The sequence below is a fragment of the Ranitomeya variabilis genome, chromosome 5 (genome assembly GCF_051348905.1).
Source record: "Ranitomeya variabilis isolate aRanVar5 chromosome 5, aRanVar5.hap1, whole genome shotgun sequence".
Classification (NCBI taxonomy): Eukaryota; Metazoa; Chordata; class Amphibia; order Anura; family Dendrobatidae; genus Ranitomeya; species Ranitomeya variabilis.
This window is the reverse complement of record NC_135236.1, coordinates 422433882-422453243: the sequence shown is the minus strand read 5'-3', so window position 1 is coordinate 422453243 and position 19362 is coordinate 422433882. Positions and strand designations below refer to the sequence as shown.

The following is a 19362-nucleotide window of genomic DNA, read 5'->3' as shown; positions in this document are numbered from 1 at the left end:
ACCAGGGTAAATATCGGGTTACTAAGCGCGGCCCTGCACTTAGTAACCCGATGTTTACCCTGGTTACCCGGGTGCTGCAGGGGGACTTCGGCATCATTGAAGACATTTCAACGATGCCGAAGTCGTTCCCCTGATCGTTGGTCGCTGGAGAAAGCTGTCTGTGTGACAGCTCCCCAGCGACCACACAACGACTTACCAACGATCACGGCCAGGTCGTATTGCTGGTCGTGATCGTTGGTAAGTCGTTTAGTGTAACGGTACCTTTACTCTAGGCCAGAAAAACCAAGAAGAGACCTGCCTACAGTCCCGTCCCAGAGCACAAAAAAGTTCCTCATCGTATGGACAGACTGTTTGTGCTTCGGGGCAGCCTGTGAGCAGATCTTTCCTTGGTTTCTCTGGCTTAGAGCAGGAAGATGAGACCTACAGTCTCAGCTCGGAGCAAGAGCAACTCATTAACTGGAAACTTCTAACACTGATTACACAAGAACCACAAGATGGATTTCTTCACCCCAGGTACCAATTTAACCAGTGTAACAAAACCAACCTGAATGTCTGTAGTATACTTAGCAAAATCCGGTTGACAGGTTTGCTTTATAGAGTAAAATGATGGAATACCTCATGCCTGAATGGTAAAAGTATGCGAACCCTTGATTTCAATATCTAGTGTGACCCCCTTGTGCAGCAATAACTGCCTCTAAACATTTCCAATAAGTGTAATTTAGTCATGCACATCAGCTTGGGGGAACCTTATCCCATTCCTCTCTACGAAACAGCAGCAACTCTGTTATGCTGGGTTTTCTCCCATTATCTTTTCTCTTCAGGTCCTTCCACAACAGTTCTATAAAGATTAAGGTCAGGACTTTGACTTGGCCATTCCAAAACTTTAAAATGTACTCAACCACCATTATTTTGTAGAATGGCTTCTGTGCTTTCCGTCGTCATCTTGCTGCATGACCTACATTCTCTGGAGATGTAGCTCACGGACAGATGTCCTGACATTTTCCTTAAGAATTTGCTCATATAAATGAGAATTCATTGTTCTATCATACTTTGATAGATCCCTGTTCTTTAAATAAACCAGGTCACCACTCACACCCAATTGTTATCCTATTGATTGAAAACGCCAAACCCTTCAAATTATCTTCAAATCTTAAAGCTAGAGCTAAACAGTGATTTTGGCCATAACAGCCATTGTGCGACCAAAGTTTGCTTGGTGTAACTGCTACATTACAACACTATAGAAGTGAATGGGATTGCACTGCGACACCTACATTACTTCCGCAAGCAAGTTGCAAAAAATAATTGACTCGAGTTACAACTTGCTTGCTGTGATAGTGTGGCACAGTGCGAGCCCATTCACTTCTATAGCACCGCAATGTAGCAGCTTTTCCGAACTTTGGTTGTGTGACACTGTTGCAGCCAAAATCCTCATGTAGCTCTAGCCTAAAGGTTCACGTACTTTGCCACTGAGATTTGTGATAATTGATTATTTTCATAATAAAGTTAATTGGATTTATTTGGTTCTCTATCTACTTTTAGGATTTTTGTGAAATTCTGATTTACAGTAGTTTTAGCTCAAATTTATGCAGAAATATGAAAATTCTGAAAGGTTCACAAATATTCATGCACCACTTAATAAAAGGAAAGATATGTAACATTTTGGACCTGTTCCTGGTTTTATCCTCTTCAGGCCCCCTACACACGTTCAGGAATTCATGCAGAAAATTCCTGTGAAAATCCGGACATTTCTGCTGGATTTCCGCATGAAAACTGCATGCGTTTTTTAGCGCATTTTTTGTGCGGTTTTGACGCGTTTTTGATGCGGTTTTTCCCGGACATTTCCCAATGCATTAGACAGTGGGAAAACCGCGAAAAAAACGCACAATTAATGAGCATGTCCATTATTTTTCCGCAATGCGTTTTTCATGCGGAAAAACGCACACCATGTGCACAGAAATTGCGGATTTCATTAAAAATGATAGGATGCTTAATGTATGCAGATTATTTGCGGTTTTATAGCGTTTTTATAGAGCAAAAAAGCTAAAAAAACGCAAATAATCTGCAACGTGTGCACATAGCCTAACAATTAAATATGATACTGACTATGTAAACCTGACCTCCAGAAAAATAAGTAGGAACTCTCAACCTTTTTTTTTTTTTTAGGAAAACTAATGCTTTTGCCATTTCTACACAAGCTCTTCCAACTGTTTGCATAGTGGATGGAGCTCAGCAAGGAAAGCCTCGTGTGGCAAAGCAAGGACGGCAAAATCATCATCATTTAGGCCACAAAACGGCTTGTTTACAACGTTGCATTTTGGCAGCATTTTTTTTCCAGAGGAAAAACTCATCATTTTACAGTACCAACTATGTGAATTAGATCCCTGAAATCTCACAAATGGCTGCCTATCTTTTTCTTGCAGATTTGAACCTTCAATTCTTTCAGCGTGTTCACCCAAAGAAATAAAAGACTTCAGTAAAGATGCATAAATAATGTGTTTAAATTGTCAAAAAATCTGCTGCAAAGACTAAACGTGTGCACATACCCTTAGGGTATGTGCACCCGCTGCGGATTTTGCTGCGGATCCGCAGCGGTTTCCCATGCATTTACAGTACTATGTAAAGCTATGGGAAATGAAATCCGCAGAGCACATGCTGCAGAAAAAACCACGCGGAAACGCAGCGGTTTATTTTCCGCAGCATGTCAATTCTTTGTGCGGAATCCGCAGCGGGTTTTCACCTGCTCCAATAGGAAACTGCAGGTGAAAAACCACAGCGGAAACCGCAATAAAAACCGCGATAAATCCGCAGTAAAAACCACAGCGGTTTTGCACTGCGGATTTATCAAAAACGCTGCGGAAAATTACGCAATGGAATGCGCAGCGTGTGCACATGGCGTAAAGCAGTTTCAAAATCATTTCAGGAGCTGTCCTGTGACTGAAAAACAATTGCAGAATAATAATTTTCACAGCTTAAAGAGGTATTCTGGATGTAACAAGTCATTCCTTAGCCACAATATAGGAATGTCACAGAAAGCCAGTTACCGTAAGGGTATGTGCACACGATGCAGATTTAGTACAGAATTGGTACAGATCTGCAGCGGATTTTTCTGCTGCAGAAACGCTGCAGATCTGCACTGTGATTTCCAGTACAATGTAAATCAATGTGGAAAAAAAAAGCTGTGCACATGGTGCAGAAAAATCCGCGCAGAAATGCTGCAGATTTCAAAGAAGTGCATGTCACTTCTTTTGTGCGTTTCTGCACCCCTCCATTAATAGAAATACACAGTGGTAAAATCTGCACAAAATCCGCATCAATTCCGCACAAAAAAACGCACTAAAACCGCATAAACAACGCACCTGCGGATTCTGCCAGGAGATGCAGATTTAGTGCAGAAAATTCTGCACCACATTTCCTACGTGTGCACATAGCGTAAATGTTCAACACACATGGTCTTTAGTGATGAGCGAATATACTCGTTACTCGAGATTTCCTGAGCACGCTCGGGTGACCGCAGAGTATTTTTTAGTGCTCGGAGATTTAGTTTTTAATGCCGCAGCTGAATGATTTACATCTGTTAGCCAGCATAAGTACATGTGGGGATTCCTCCATAGCAACCAGGCAACCCCCACATGTACTTATGCTCATCACTAATGCTCTTTCATTCAAATGGGGGACGAGTCCCCTTGATCAGGTTGGTCCATACTGATCAATTAAGTATTAGGGTATGTGTCCACGGTCAGGTTTAGTCAGGATTTTATGCAGGTAAAATCCTGACCAAAAATGCACCTGACGTCACTGGCAGGTCACCTGCGGTGTTCCTGTGTGTTTTGCTCATTGTAGCAACATGCTGCGTTCTGAAAAAACGCAACGCAAGCGCGTTATTGCGGGAAAAACGCACGTGATTTTTTAATGCACAGTGGAGACGGGATTTCATTAAATCCCCTCCACTATGCTGTAACATCTGGACGCTGCGATTTTGACGCTGTGGCTCAGCGCTGCGTCAAAAACGCAGCGTTTCCTGAACGTGGACACATACCCTTAAGGAGTTTACTACAATTATAACCAAGCAATCATGTGTGAGCTAAATACTTTAGTACAAATCTCTCCATTAAAGGGAACCTGTCACCCCCAAAACCGAGGATGAGCTAAGCCCACCGGCATCAGGGGCTTATCTACAGCATTCTGTAATGCTGTAGATAAGCCCCCGATGTAACCTGAAAGATGAGAATTAAAGGTTATATTATACTCACCCAGGGGCGGTCCGGTCTGATGGGCGTCACGATCCGGTCCGGGCCTCCCATCTTCTTACGATGACGTCCTCTTCTTGTATTCACGTCGCGGCTCCTGCGCAGGCGTACTTTGTCTGCCCTGTTGAGGACAGAGCAAAGTACTGCAGTGCGCAAGTGCCGGGAAAGGTCAGAGAGGCCGGGCGCCTGTTCACTGCAGTACTTTGCAACAGGGCAGAAAAGTAAGCCTGCGCCGGAACCGCAGCGTGAAGACCACAAGAGGACATCATCTGATGAAGATGGGAGGCGCTGGACCCTACCGCGACACCCATCGGACCGGACCGCAGCGGGGACCGCCCCTGGGTGAGTATAATCTAACCTCTTTTTCTCATCTTTCAGGATACATTGGGGGGCTTGTCTACAGCATTACAGAATGCTGTAGATAAGCCCCTGATGCTGGTGGGCTTAGCTCACCCTCGATTTTGGGGTGACAGGTTCCCTTTAACCTGGAAGTGTATTTCAGTATAAAAGCGTTGAGGCAGCATAGATCAGGCAAGATACAGTAGGGCTGAGAATCTCCGCTCCTTTCTACATCTCTGTGGCACATATGCAAGTACCACCATTACAAGGCCATGTTCACACTAGCAGTATTTGGTCAGTATTTTACATAAGTATTTGTAGGCCAAAACCAGGAGTGGGTGAGAAATACAGAAGTGGCGCATATGTTTCTATTATACCTTTCCTCTGACTGTTCCTCTCCTGGTTTTGGCTTAGGCTGCCGTCACACTATCAGTATTGTTCCTCAGTATGTGTAAGCCAAAACCAGGAGTGGAACAATTAGAGGAAAAGTATAATAGAAACACGTCACCACTTCTGGATTTATCACCCACTCCTAGTTTTGGCTCACAAATACTGATGTAAAATACTGACCAAATACTGAACATGTGAATGTGGCCTAAATGGTTGGCTCGTCTAAAACACACCTTCCAGAATGCACTGCAACATTGACGAACTAACAGCGCTCATCAGAAAAGGTGCTACTCTCTTAGGGCATGTTCACACAGAGTTTGATGGTGTCACAAACAAGTTTTCTTATGGAAACGCTTTAGGAAACGCTCCTTTAGAGTTTTTAATTTCTTGATGAGGTTAATAAGATTTTTTTTCCTGATGCATTTTTAGTATTTGATTTTTATTTTTTTTTGCAGCATTTTGATTGGACATTGCCTAGTTGGGAGTGGATTCCATGAGGAGACATTTTTCTCCCAAGTTTTTTCTAAGGCTAGGTTCACATTGCGTTAGGGCAATCCGTTTAGCGCTAGCGCTTGCGGATTGCGCTAACGGAATGTATTTGTAGGGGTCGCGTTTAGGGGTCGCACTAACGTCCCCGCTCTCGCAGATCCCCGATCTGCGAGAGCGGGGAACGGACCTCGGGTGTGCCGCGGACGCTGCAAGCAGCGTCCGAGGCGCGCTACAAAAGAACGGCACATCGCTAGCGCGAGCCGAAAAAGGCACGCGCTAGTGATGCGCTACAGGCGAAATTTACATTGTTGTCAATGGGTGCGCTAACGGACCCGTTGCACGGCGTTAACTGCGACATTTTCGCCGTGCAACACTGTCCGTTAGCGATCACCCACTAACGCAATGTGAACCTAGCCTAAGCCTGAAGAGAAAAAAAAAAAACACTCAAGAGAATATGTGTGGAATATATGGGAATAGCAAAAAAAAAAAAAAAGATTTTACAATAGAAATGAATAGGAAAAGTCTTTTCAAAGCAAAAATGAAAAAAAAAAAAAAAAAAACTGTGCGCACCATCAATTACAGGCTCAGACGGGGGCCTGAAGCCATGGACCGCCTTTATATATCCAAATATCTTAACAGGGCATACGGCAAAAGTTTGCCTTCTTAAGACAATTCCTTTAAAAACATGCATAATGTGAGCATTTGCTTACCCGAAACTAATTTACAATAATGTAAGAATCTCTGAAATGATCAGACAGACAGAGTATCCCTTATCTCACCAATTAAGGCTTCATTTTAGAGCAGCCTATAATCATCTATGGTGCATCTGATTATAGACTGACCTTGAAGATCGGATCCAACGTCTACTGACGTCACTAATGCGGTGCAGTATAGTACGGGTATTGTACGAATACTGGTATTGTATGTTCCATTTCAGGTTGGAGAGATGTGCACAGTACAGTTTTTATGCGATTACCGAACAGACTCTGTCCCTACCTCCACTCCTTTAATAAGCTCCCTTTATGAGCTGTCCAGAAACCTTAATGTACACGTTTGACTTGACTTTTGCAGCTTCTCTTTGGGATCCAAGAAGTATCGTTTCTCCTTGCGGAGAGTGAAATGGTGAGCATGTCGAGGTGAGGAGACTTGAAGCCGCAATGCTCCTCAGGGAAATATGCAAATTGTCTCTTCAGAAAGGAAGAGGACTAGAACTCTAGTGCCACCTATTGGAAGGTAGCAATCCTAATAGTCAATATCGACCCTTTAACGAGCCTTGTCACATGATTTAGGATAATAGCCAAACCAGAATCTCAATTTGCAGACGCTGTGTTTCGGGGTACTGCCCCTCGTCAGTGCAAAGTGGAGATCTGGTTTGGCTGATTGAGAGGCTTTTAAATTTAGATTAAAGAGAGCTTCTCTTTAAGCTTTATTTTTACAGACATATTTTAGACCCCTTAGGCTATGTGCACACTTTGCGGCGTCCCTCTGCGGGTTCTCCCGCAGCGGAATTGATAAATCTGCAGGGCAAAACCGCTGCGGTTATCCCTGCAGATTTATCGCGGTTTGTTTTGCGGTTTCCGCTGCGGGATTACTCCTATACTATTGATGCTGCATATGCAGCATCAATAGTAATGGTAAAAATAATAAAAATTGGCTATATACTCACCCTCTGATGTCCGGATCTCCTCGGCGCTGCACGCGGCGCTCCGGTTCCAAAGATGCTGTGCCGAGAAGGACCTTCGGACGTCACGGTCATGTGACCGCAGCGTCATCACGGTCATGTGACCGCGACGTCACCACAGGTCCTGCTAGCACAGCAACCAGACCGGACGGCCGCGTGCAGCGCTGAGAGGTGAGTATAGCATCATTTTTTATTTTAATTCTTTTTTTTTTTTACACTATTTATGCTTCCCAGGGCCTGGAGGAGAGTCTCCTCTCCTCCACCCCGGGTAGCAACCGCATATTATCCGCTTACTTCCCGCATCATGGGCACAGCCCCATGCGGGAAGTAAGCGGTTCAATGCATTCCTATGGGTGCAGAATCGCAGCGATTCTGCACAAAGAAGTGACATGCTGCGGGTTGTAAACCGCTGCGTTTCTGCACGGTTTTTCCCGCAGCATGTGCACAGCGGTTTGCGGTTTCCATAGGGTTTACATGTTAATGTAAACGCTATGGAAACTGCTGCGGACCCGCAGCATCAAAATCGCCGCGGATCCGCGGTAAAAACCGCGAAGTGTGAACATGGCCTTAAAGGATTGGTCTCTGTGAGCCTGCAGGGAAAATGTAGTATTATAGGACACTCATTCACAAATGGTTTGGTAAGTAATGCAAGAATGGCTGAAGTCCAACAGAACGTGAGCCACTTGTCCATAGGTATATTAAATTATAAACGGGTTGTCCAGCCCAAGAATAAAACATAGCAGTGTGACCTCAGACTACTGACCTCTGACACTGTGCGACGCGCACACGCTCACGCTTTCCCTGTATTCCCCATGTGGATGTGCGGCTAGAATCTCCTCCGTTTGAACAGTGAGAAGGCTAGTCGGCATAGACAACAAGTATGCAAATCTCAAATATACAGTTACAATAATAGCCATCTGCATGGACTGTAACAGGGAAATCGTGACAGTGTGCGCATCACACTGACTGCAGACTTTACTTCTTACCTTGAACACCCCCTATAAGTGTCATCTCTGATGGTAGCATTAAAAAAGTGCCCCTTAAGCAATTTCACCTTTCTACGTTTCATATCTGATATAGCATTTCTATAGCAGAGAAATAAGTTCAAAGAACAAAGACCGCTACAGATCAAGTTACCAAACAGTGTGGTTTTACCGAACAGGTTACCTTCTGGATTGCCAAGTTTAAGTCTGTAGCTACACTCGTAGAATAAACTGACACACTGCAAATTCAAACCTGAATTGATGGCCAATTTATGCTGTGGATTTTGCCCTTAGTTGGGAAATGAGATTTTGCTGCGTCCCAAACACTGCGTTCTAGGTTACAAGAAATCCCATGCCACTGTGCGTAAACTCACCCGTGGTGCAGGCTTATGAGCCGCAGCATGTCAGTTATCTGCAGTGGGTACACTAGTTTCACCCATAGCCATTCACTAGATGTGGCAAATCCGTATGGTTCACTGAACACATGTGGATTTACTTGCGTGATTATGACACAGGTTTTTGGATGCAGCGACAATACTTTGTGTCCAAAACGCTGCAATATCCTGATCGTGGGAACATAGCCTCAGTTACAGAAATTTGTGGCACAGGTGAGAACACATTTAAGCCAGTGATCCAAAAACTGTACAATCTCTGGAAATCCTGCATTCAGACAGCAGTAGTATTGCAGAATTTGGTCAGGATTTGGCAGCACTATAGGCTACCAAAAGTAGGAAAGAAAGGCACAGGAAAAGAATAAAGCAAACGTGTTTTGGCTTACAAATACTGTCCGAATTCCACCATGTAAGGACTTGTTCAGATGAGCATATAATTAGTCCGTGTGCTGTCCATATATGCCTCAGACCGCACGCAGCATCATTATAGTCAGTTTATACAGTTTGATTTCCGTCATGATCCAACCTTTAGTGGAGAAGATTAATGCATGTCGATGAGCACATGGAGCCAGTCACATCGAAAATCAGCGCTTAGTCTTATTTCCAATAATGAATCCAGCCCAACGCTTAGCAGCCAAAGCACAGAAGGTTGTTGGTCACCGTTCTATATGGAAGTCACAAAGAAACTAATCTGTGTAGCTCCATCAATGCATGAAAATCTAGTATAAGGCCGGGTTCAGCGTGATGAAGACACTACAATTCCAAAACTGCAAATCACTAATAAGTTACGTGAAATTTAGTGCTACCCCCCAACTTACTCCCTGTCTCAAAGTCACAGCAGATCCCAGAGCCCCATCATCTCCCAAAAAAGGGGTAAAATAAAGTATTTCCCACATTTCAGCTGCTTGTGTTCCCCTTGCCACGTTTATCACATTATTGATGTACCTATACATCTATGAGCATTGTATAAAAATAACGGAGTATAATACATTGTGATTGCCCTGTACCAGTATGCTATTAGGCTATGTGCCCACGTTGCGGATTTCCAGCGGATCCGCAGCGATTTTACTGTGCAGAAACGCTGCAGATCCGCAAGTGATTTACAGTACAATGTAAATCAATTAAAAAAAATGCTGTGCTAATGGTGCGGAAAATTCAGCGCATTAAAAGAAGTAGCATGTCACTTCTTGCGGATCTGCAGCGTTTTTGTACCCATTCCATTACAGAAATCCACAGGGGTAAAAACGCAAGAAATCCACACAAAATCCGCATAAAAAACGCATCAAATCCGCACAAAAAATTCCTAAGGCAAATCCGCAACGTGTACACATAACCTGTATGAAAGATCAAGAAGAGGCGCTCAATGTGTGAAACTGACTCAAGGGAGCCACTCACCTTGGTAAGGTTGTGCAAATTGCAAACACAATACTGCATATGGATGAGGAATGGCAGGATGTGGCTGCTGCCCTACACACCAAACATTATGGAGCAGTTAGAAAAACTCTGAAATGCGTTGTCAATAAAATTCCCCTCTTTCCAATCTCCTGGAGTATTTGTGTCCATTGGTATAAAATGGACTGCCTCGTAAAATATCCAGTGCAGGATGTGCTTTAAATGTTTTCATAATTTGAGAAAGTTATGAAATGTCCTATAAATGTCTGTTCTGTTCCTGATCTTGGTGTCTCGGCTGTTAGTTGAAATGTATCTATGCTGCACTTTCTGTACATGCTCAGTAGTGAGGCAGTGCTGTGTGGTCGGGGTATGTACATGCTCAGTAGTGAGGCAGAGCTGTGGGGTCGGGGTATGTACATGCTCAGTAGTGAGGCAGAGCTGTGGGGTCGGGGTATGTACATGCTCAGTAGTGAGGCAGAGCTGTGGGGTCGGGGTATGTACATACTCAGTAGTGAGGCAGAGCTGTGGGGTCGGGGTATGTACATGCTCAGTAGTGAGGCAGAGCTGTGGGGTCGAGGTATGTACATACTCAGTAGTGAGGCAGAGCTGTGGGGTCGGGGTATGTACATGCTCAGTAGTGAGGCAGTGCTGTGGGGTCAGGACATGTACATGCTCAGCAGTGAGGCAGTGCTGTGGGGTCGGGGTATGTACATGCTCAGTAGTGAGGCAGTGCTGTGGGGTCAGGACATGTACATGCTCAGTAGTGAGGCAGTGCTGTGGGGTCGGGGTATGTACATGCTCAGTAGTGAGGCAGTGCTGTGGGGTCGGGGTATGTACATGCTCAGTAGTGAGGCAGTGCTGTGGGGTCGGGGTATGTACATGCTCAGCAGTGAGGCAGTGCTGTGGGGTCGGGGTATGTTCATGCTCAGTAGTGAGGCAGTGCTGTGGGGTCGGGGTATGTACAAGCTCAGCAGTGAGGCAGTGCTGTGGGGTCGGGGTATGCACATGCGCAGTAGTGTGGTAGTGATATGGGATCGGGTATGCACATGCCTAGTAGTGAGGCAGTGCTGTGGGGTCAGTGTAATGGAACATTATTACAGGGCTGCGGCAGTAATGTCCCATCTACAACATATGACCGCTGCAGCCAATCACTGTAGTAATCAGTGATGAGGTAGGCAGAACAATCCCATCAGGCACATCTTATAATTAAACTGAACAACCCCTTTAACTACATCTTTGCTCGTGATTAGCAACATTGATTTGCGCAGAGCTGAAAGATTCACAAAACTCTTGGTTTATCAGTTCTAGCAAAAGCTAATGTGACTTCATAAAAACTCGAGCCCACTGTGCATCTACAGACGCTGTTGCATTGTGCATCCTCCCCCATAAAACATCTATGGGGGAGCTGGAGAAATACACGGAAAATGACACTTGGGCTAAGTGCAGAACTGCAGTATTTTTGCACAAAAAAACGGCATAAAACCTATGGAATACTGGCATACTGTCATAATATTTCATTTCAGGTACAAGAAAACACTACAACTACTGCTCTATACAAGTCAATGTGCAGGGAAAATGAGCCATAAATCCACCAGTGGTCACAGCCCACCCAAAACTATGTGACAGTGATGACTGAGGGCACCTGGCCAGTCGCAGGCAAGGAGGGGCACCCGGCCGCGCGCTGGCAACCAGGGGCACCCGGCCAGTCGCAGGCAACCAGGGGCACCCGGCCAGTCGCAGGCAACCAGGGGCACCCGGCCAGTCGCAGGCAACCAGGGGCACCCCGCCGCTCGCTGGCAACCAGGGGCACCCGGCCAGTCGCAGGCAACCAGGGGCACCCGGCCAGTCGCAGGCAACCAGGGGCACCCCGCCGCTCGCTGGCAACCAGGGGCACCCCGCCGCTCGCTGGCAACCAGGGGCACCCAACCTCTCGCTGGCAACCAGGGGCACCCAACCGCTTGCTGTCAAGATAGACACCACCCTATCCATTCCTGTAGTTAATAGTGGAACTTGTGCACACAGCTAGTGATCCTCCACTAACCGCACAGGAGACGCAGACCATCACTGCAGACACCAGTGACGTAACAGTAACAGGTGACGTCACGCGGGACCATATAAGCTTGGATGCAGTCCCGGCTGGCAGAGCAGAGTGCGCCATCCCCCTGCCAGCACTGCTCACGGACTCCGCTGCTCCAGGCAGGAGTGCAGAGAGCAGCCATGTTCCCCTCCCCGCGGGCTGCAGAACATGAGGAGTAATCCCGCCCGTTCCTCCACCTGGCATGACTTACAGGCTATCCATAGGGGACCGGGGAGGCTCCGCTCACAGCCAGGACTCGCTCCCCGGGCTCCAGGCCGCCAGCTGGACCGACGCTGCTCGCTCTGCGCAGATTCCGCACGCTACTGCTTCCGGGTCACACGAACGCCGGCCGCGGGGACGCGCACACTCCAGTTTAGAACGAGGCGGGAGCGCGCGTCTGCATTGTGACGTCACCTGACGGGGGTGAGGAAAGGCGCGGCTACTGCGCTCCCGCTACAAAAAAAAAAAAGGGTCCTTTTTTTTTATTATTTTTTTTTGAGACTGAAGAAACTTGTAGAGATAATTTTGGCTGTACTTATCAGTCTCCAGTGAGGGCAGCCGACGTCGCCTCAGAATTACCGGCTGCAGACACGGGGCACTGATAATAATCATAGTCATGTATTATGGGTTTCCAACGTGTCCGTAAAAAATATTGTCTGTCCGTGATTTCAAGTTGGCAACCCTGACAGGATGCCTTATTTGGCAATTTTTCTTTTCTGTTTTTTATAGGTTTAACAAATAAAATAAGCATCACAATAATAACATGCAGCGTGATGCCCTGATGTGAATACACTTAAAAACAGCTGCAAAAATTATGAAACTGGCACAAAAATGGGCATCAAAGTGGGCACCAAACAGCGTTGAAGAAAGAGTTGAATGACTGGGCCACTGAGCTCACACTGCAGACATAAAACAGGGATCCCCACATCAAAACCAGGTCGCTCCAGCCTGGCCCAAATGCGTTCTGGGCATCAGAACTGGCATCAAAGTGGGCAGTCGATTTTGGCCATTTGAATAAGTGGTGTTTTTAAGGGGTTAAATGACTGGGCACTGATCTAACACTATGAATACACAGATAGTGATGCCCTGCAACAAACCCAGGTCCCTCTAGCCTGGCCTAAATGAGTTCTGGGCATCAGAACTGGCATCAAAGTGGTCAAACAGCCGATTTTCACATATTTGAATAAGTAACTGCTGTTTTTAAGGGGTTAAATGATCTGATTAGTGCTTTCTGTTATGACAGTAGCTCTCATTCCGGTGTTATTCTATGGGGCTTGGTATCTGTCAAATTTTTTACCTCGGTTCAAGGGAAAAGTCGCAGCATGGACAATTTGCCTCCGAATCAGATGGCACTCGCCCATTCAACTTTATGGGCCTGTGGAAAAATATCTGACCACACTCACATGATATCCGAGTGTTCTGATCTTCATAAACTGACAGCATGGAGAGAATGGATACACTTTTTTTTCTCCGCCTCTGAGAAGATCAGATAAACTCTGATCAAAGTGTGGTCAGAATAATCCAACCAATTTTCTTGGATGAGAGAAAAATGTCAGTGTGACCCTAGCCTAAAAAGTATGAATTGGTGCAAATTTATTTGAAGGTTCTATTTCATTGATACAGTGTGGCTGAGTCAGGGAGTACTGCCACTTAGGCTACTTTCACACTAGCGTCGGACGACGCACGACGAGTTGCGACGTACCGACGCTAGCAGTGAATGCGCCGCTCAACGGGGGGCAGCGGATGCTGTTTTTCAACGCATCCGCTGCCCCATTGTGAGGTGCGGGGAGGAGGGGGCGGAGTTCCGGCCACGCATGCGCGGTCGGAAAAGACGGGAACGACGCACCAAAAAACTTTACAAGCAACGTTTTTTGGTGGCGACGGTCCGACGTAACACGACGCAACCGTCGCACGACGGTTGCGACTTGTGGCAAAGCGTCGCACTGCGTCGCTAATGCAAGTCAATGGAGAAAAAACGCATCCTGCAAGCACTTTTGCAGGATGCGTTTTTTCTCCAAAACGACGCATAGCGACGTGCAGTGCACAACGCTAGTGTGAAAGTAGCCTTACCCGATGGTGTCCACAGCTCATGTGCAGGCGTACTTCTCTGTCCTGATGAGGGCAGAGCACAGTACTGCAGTGCGGAGGTGCTGGGAAAGGTCAAAGAGCCCCTGCAGGACTTTACTCTGCCCCTGTCAGGGCAGAGAAGTACGCCTGTGCAGGAGCGATGCTGGGGTCCTGTGTGGATGGTGTAGGGACATGGCGTCCACACGAAGCAAGAAGGTGGATGGCATCGCAAGAAGGGAGGCGCCGGACCAAGACCAGAGACACCCCTTAGACCAGACTGCCCCGCAGGTCAGGTTGGGGACAGGTATGCAGCATTATAGAATGCTGTATATCAGCTCTGATAACCATCAATCCTGGTGACAGATTCACTTTAGCTGTTCACAATAACACAAATTTTCACCAAGGGTCCCCAAACTTACATGCCACTGTATGTGCATGTAGCAGGCACAGAGTATGGTGAGCCCTTGTGCAAAAAAAACAAACCATATTTAACTAGAGATGAGTGAATTGATTCGTAGGACCCTGGTCAGGCGACATTGTTAGTATCTTCTAGCCACTAGATGGGAGTCCTGCGAACAGCTGCCTACCTGCTGGCGTTTCTCTTGTATGTCACAATTACAGCGTGATGCATGCACCCATGATGTCATGCCAGGCCTACTAAGCAGGAGAGTTGTCAATAACCCTGAAAACCAAACAAAATTGCATGAAAAAAAAAAATTATTTCCGAAAAGGTCAGTAACACTAATATACACAAATGTAGTGTCAATGCTTTATTAACAAGAAAATCGCATAAAAAAATATACAAAATAGAAAACACGACAAGGACACATTGTTTTTCATTAGTTTTTTTCTTATATTGTTTATATTTTTTTGTTACCCCTTTTTAATTTTTCTTATTTTCTACCATTTTATTTTTTTCATCACTCTCATATACTCAAACATGAAAATGTTCTCATTGTTATTATTTGTTATGTTTTCTCTTCACTGCACATTCATTAGCAATATATTTTTTGGCACATATGGGTTGGCTTAAACACATATTGTAATCCTCTATAGAGAGCTAATTTAGCCACCTATTGTGCTTGCAACTGTTACTTTAGTAATATTGCATTATGTTATAATTGACATCTAAAAAAGATCTTTTTGTACTAGTTTATATGAGAAATCAGGTGTGTAATAGTATCTAAATAGTAAATTTAAAACAAAATTATGTAGTCATATTATAATCAATATTAAACTATTATATATGGTATTGCACACATGACTTGTCAGTGGTGAATTAACTCCTTCAAGACGCAGCCCTTTTTCATTTTTGCATTTTCGTTTTTTCGCTCCCCTCCTTCCCAGAGCCATAACTTTTTTATTTTTCCATCAATATGGCCATGTAAGGGCTTGTTTTTTGCGGGACGAGTTGTACTTATTAATGTCACCATTGGGTTTACCATGCCCTGTACTAGAAAATGGGGAAAAAATTCCAAGTGTGGTGAAATTGCAAAAAAAAGTGCAATCCCACGCTTGTTTTTTGTTTGGCTTTTTTGCTAAGTTCACTAAGTGCTAAAACTGACCTGCCATCATGATTCTCCACGTCATTACGAGTTAATAGACACCAAACATGTCTAGGTTATTTTTTATCTAAGTGGTGAAAACAAATTCCAAAGTTTGCTAAAAAAAAATTTGTGCAATTTTCCGATACCCGTAGCGTTTCCATTTTTGAGGATCTCGGGTCAGGTGAGGGCTTATTTTTTGCGTGTTGAGCTGACGTTTTTAACGATACCACTTTTGTGCAGATACGTTCTTTTGATCACCCGTTATTGCATTTTAATGCAATGTCGCGGCGACCAAAAAAATGTAATTCTGGCATTTTGAATTTTTTTTTCGCTACGCCGTTTAGCGATCAGGTTAATCCTTTTTTTTTATTGATAGATCAGGCGATTCTGAACACGGCGATACCAAATATGTGTAGGTTTGATTTTTTTATTATTGTTTTATTTTGAATGGGGCGAAAAGGGGGTGATTTAAACTTTTATATATTTTTTTTTTCATATTTTTTAAAACATTTTTTAAATGGGAGGCTAGAAGCTGGCACAACTCGATCGGTTTAGCTACATAGGAGGGAAGCTCAGATCGCTCCTATATAGCTGAATTACAACATTGCTATGAGCGCCGACCACAGGGTGGCTCTCATAGCAATCTGGCATCAACAACCATAGAGGTCTCAAGGAGACCTCTGGTTGTTATGCCGACGCATCGCTGACCCCCGATCATGTGACGGGGTCGGCGATGCGAGCATTTCAGAGTTTGACCGGCATTTAAGTAGTTAATTGCGGCGGGTGGATCGCGATTCCACGTGCCGCTATTGCGCGCACATGTCAGCATGTCAGCTGTTCAAAACAGTTAATTAAGCATTGACATTATATTTGTGCATATATGTGTTAGTGTTCCTTTATGTAATACCTTTTTTGTTTTTTTCTACTAATCAGAAAAAATAAACTAGGGTATAAGTTAGTATTGATGCAAAATAGGACCAAACCTAAGGCAGAAAAAAAATGAACATATACCCTGTTGTAAATACGTAAAAGCAATAGTGCATGCAAATCACATAGAGTACTTAGTAGACACTGTTTTTGATTTTAAAAAAAGCATAAACGCCATATCATCAGTGTCAAGGTGTTCCCAAATTGGGATGGTCTCAAAGGTACCTTCACACTAAACGACTTTGCAGCGATAACGATAGCGATCCGTGACGTTGCAGCGTCCTGGATAGCGATATCGTTGTGTTTGACACGCAGCAGCGATCTGGATCCTGCTGTGATATCGCTGGTCGTTGCTGAAAGTCCAGAACTTTATTTGGTCGTCAGATCGGCGTGTATCGTTGTGTTTGACAGCAAAAGCAACGATGCCAGCGATGTTTTACAATGGTAACCAGGGTAAATATCGGATTACTAAGCGCAGGGCCGCGCTTAGTAACCCAATATTTACCCTGGTTACCATTGTAAAAGTAAAAAAAAAAACAGTACATACTCACCCTCTGATGTCTGTCACGTCCCCCGGCGTCCGCGCTGCTGCTCAGAGCTTCCTGCACTGAGTGTGTCAGTGCCGGCCGGAAAGCAAAGCACAGCGGTGACGTCACCGCTGTGCCCTGCTACTGCCGGCGCTTACACAGTGCAGGGAAGCGGACGCCGGGGGACGCGAATGTAAGTATGTAGTGTTTGTTTTTTTACATTTACACTGGTAACCAGGGTAAACATCGGGTTACTAAGCGCGGCCCTGCACTTAGCAACCCGATGTTTACCCTGGTTACCCGGGGACTTCGGCATCGTTGGTCGCTGGAGAGCGGTCTGTGTGACAGCTCTCCAGCGACCACACAGCGACGCTGCAGCGATCGGCATCATGGAGTATAATTTGGTTTGCATGCAAAAGAGACGCCAGGTCTGCCAGGAGGTAGGAGGCAATTTACAGTGCTACTATCCAGTGGTCATGGAATAGGGATTTGGCTCTTGGACCTGCGTATGCAAGTAAACTCATTTTTATTAGGGACCCTTGTTATCAATAGCTCATTGTTATCTAATCACCTCATTATCTTTCTTAAAGGGAATCTGTCAGCAGGATTTCACACCCCAAACTATATGCGCATGTAGCTCACAAACAAGTCCTATAATACATTTCCATGGCCAGTCTGTTCCTCAGTTACTGAGAAATTATCATTTGAATTGATGTGGAAATGAGGATAAAGCTTTATGGTAAATCCGAAGCCTCTGTCACTGCAGCTCTATTCTCCGCCCATCACTCCTGCCTTCTGCTTGACTGACAGCCTCTGTGTGATGTGGCAAAGGAACTGTCAGTCAAGCAGGAGGTGGCGCTAAGCGGCAAATAGAGCTGCAGTGACAGGCTTCAGATCTACAGCCTAATTCGCATGTTAATTCAAATATTGATTTCTAATGACGCAGGTATGAACTTGACATGTAAAGATATTGCTGGACTTGTCTTTGAAAGAGCTACATGCACATATAAATAGTTTGGGGTGTGAAATCCTAGTGAATGATTCCATTTAACCCCTTCACGACCTTGCCCTTTTCCGTTTTTGCGTTCTCATTTTTCACTCCCCTCCTTCCCAGAGCCATAACTTTTTTATTTTTCTGTCAATATGGCCATGTTAGGGCTTGCACTTTTCAACGACATAATTGGTTTTAGCATGTCGTGTACTAGAAAACGGGAAAAAAATTCCAAGTGCGGTGAAATTGCAAAAAAAGCGCAATTCCATACTTGTTTTTTGTTTGGCTTTTTTGCTAGGTTCACTAAATGCTAAAACTGACCTGCCATTTTGATTCTCCAGGTCATTACGAGTTCATAGACACCAAACATGTCTAGGTTACGTTTTATCTAAGTGGTAAAACAATTCCAAACTTTGCTAAAAAAAAAAAAAAGCTTAATTTTCCGTTACCCATAACGTCTCCATTTTTCGTGATCTGGGGTCAGGTGAGGGCTTATTTTTTTGTGTGCCGAGCTGGCGTTTTTAATGATACCACATTTGTGGTGATACGTTCTTTTGATCGCCTGTTATTACATTTTAATGCAGTGACGCGGCGACCAAAAAACTGTAATTCTGGTGTTTCTAATTTTTTTCTCGCTACGCCGTTTAGCGATCAGGTTAATTCTTTTTTTTTATTGATACATAGGGCGATTCTGAATGCGGCGATACCAAATATGTGTAGGTTTGATTTTTTTTTATTGTTTTATTTTTGAATGGGGCGAAAGGGTGGTGATTTCAACTTTTATATTTTTTCTATTTTTTTCATATTTTTTTAAACATTTTTTTTTTTACTTTTGCCATGCTTCAATAGCCTCCATGGGAGGCTAGAAGCTGGCACCACTTGATCGGCTCTGCTACATAGCAGCGATCATCAGGTCACTTGGTGGCCTCTAGTTTGTTTTTGAGGTACCTAGGTGTTATAATTGATATATGTATTTATTTATGAACTAGATGGCAGCCCGATTCTAAAGAATCGGGAGTCTAGAATCCATATATACTTTATTTATTCAAATGTAAGAATAATACAATTAATAAATAATAGTAAGAAAGAACAAAAAATGGCTGCACTCACCAGCTCTTGACAATTCTTGACGGTACGGCACATTTCTGATTGGTCGCTCGCGGCAGGCGGCAACCAATCAGAAAAGTGCCGCGCACCACGAAGGCATATATCTTTGTCCACCCTGAGCGGGTGTAGGACGCTGGTGACGTCACTTATCTCCGGACATTATCTCCGGACAAAGCCACGGAAGTTGGCACAAATTGCCGGAAGTA

The 19362-nt window shown here is 44.7% G+C and overlaps 1 protein-coding gene and 1 long non-coding RNA gene across 2 annotated transcripts in view; one reads left to right on the top strand and one right to left on the bottom strand.

Moving 5' to 3' along the window:
• The window catches only part of LOC143776174 (uncharacterized), a 28609-nt gene extending 25049 nt beyond the window's left edge, over positions 1-3560 (top strand). Inside the window, exon 3 of the long non-coding RNA XR_013215784.1 lies at positions 2164-3560. This is a non-coding gene — a long non-coding RNA (uncharacterized LOC143776174). The remainder of the gene's footprint in view (positions 1-2163) is intronic.
• FRS2 (fibroblast growth factor receptor substrate 2) overlaps positions 1-12370 on the bottom strand; it is a 76127-nt gene extending 63757 nt beyond the window's left edge. Inside the window, exon 1 of the mRNA XM_077265258.1 lies at positions 12202-12370. The gene's annotated coding sequence lies outside the window, so the exon portion shown is untranslated. The remainder of the gene's footprint in view (positions 1-12201) is intronic.
• Between the last annotated feature and the right edge of the window lie 6992 nt (positions 12371-19362).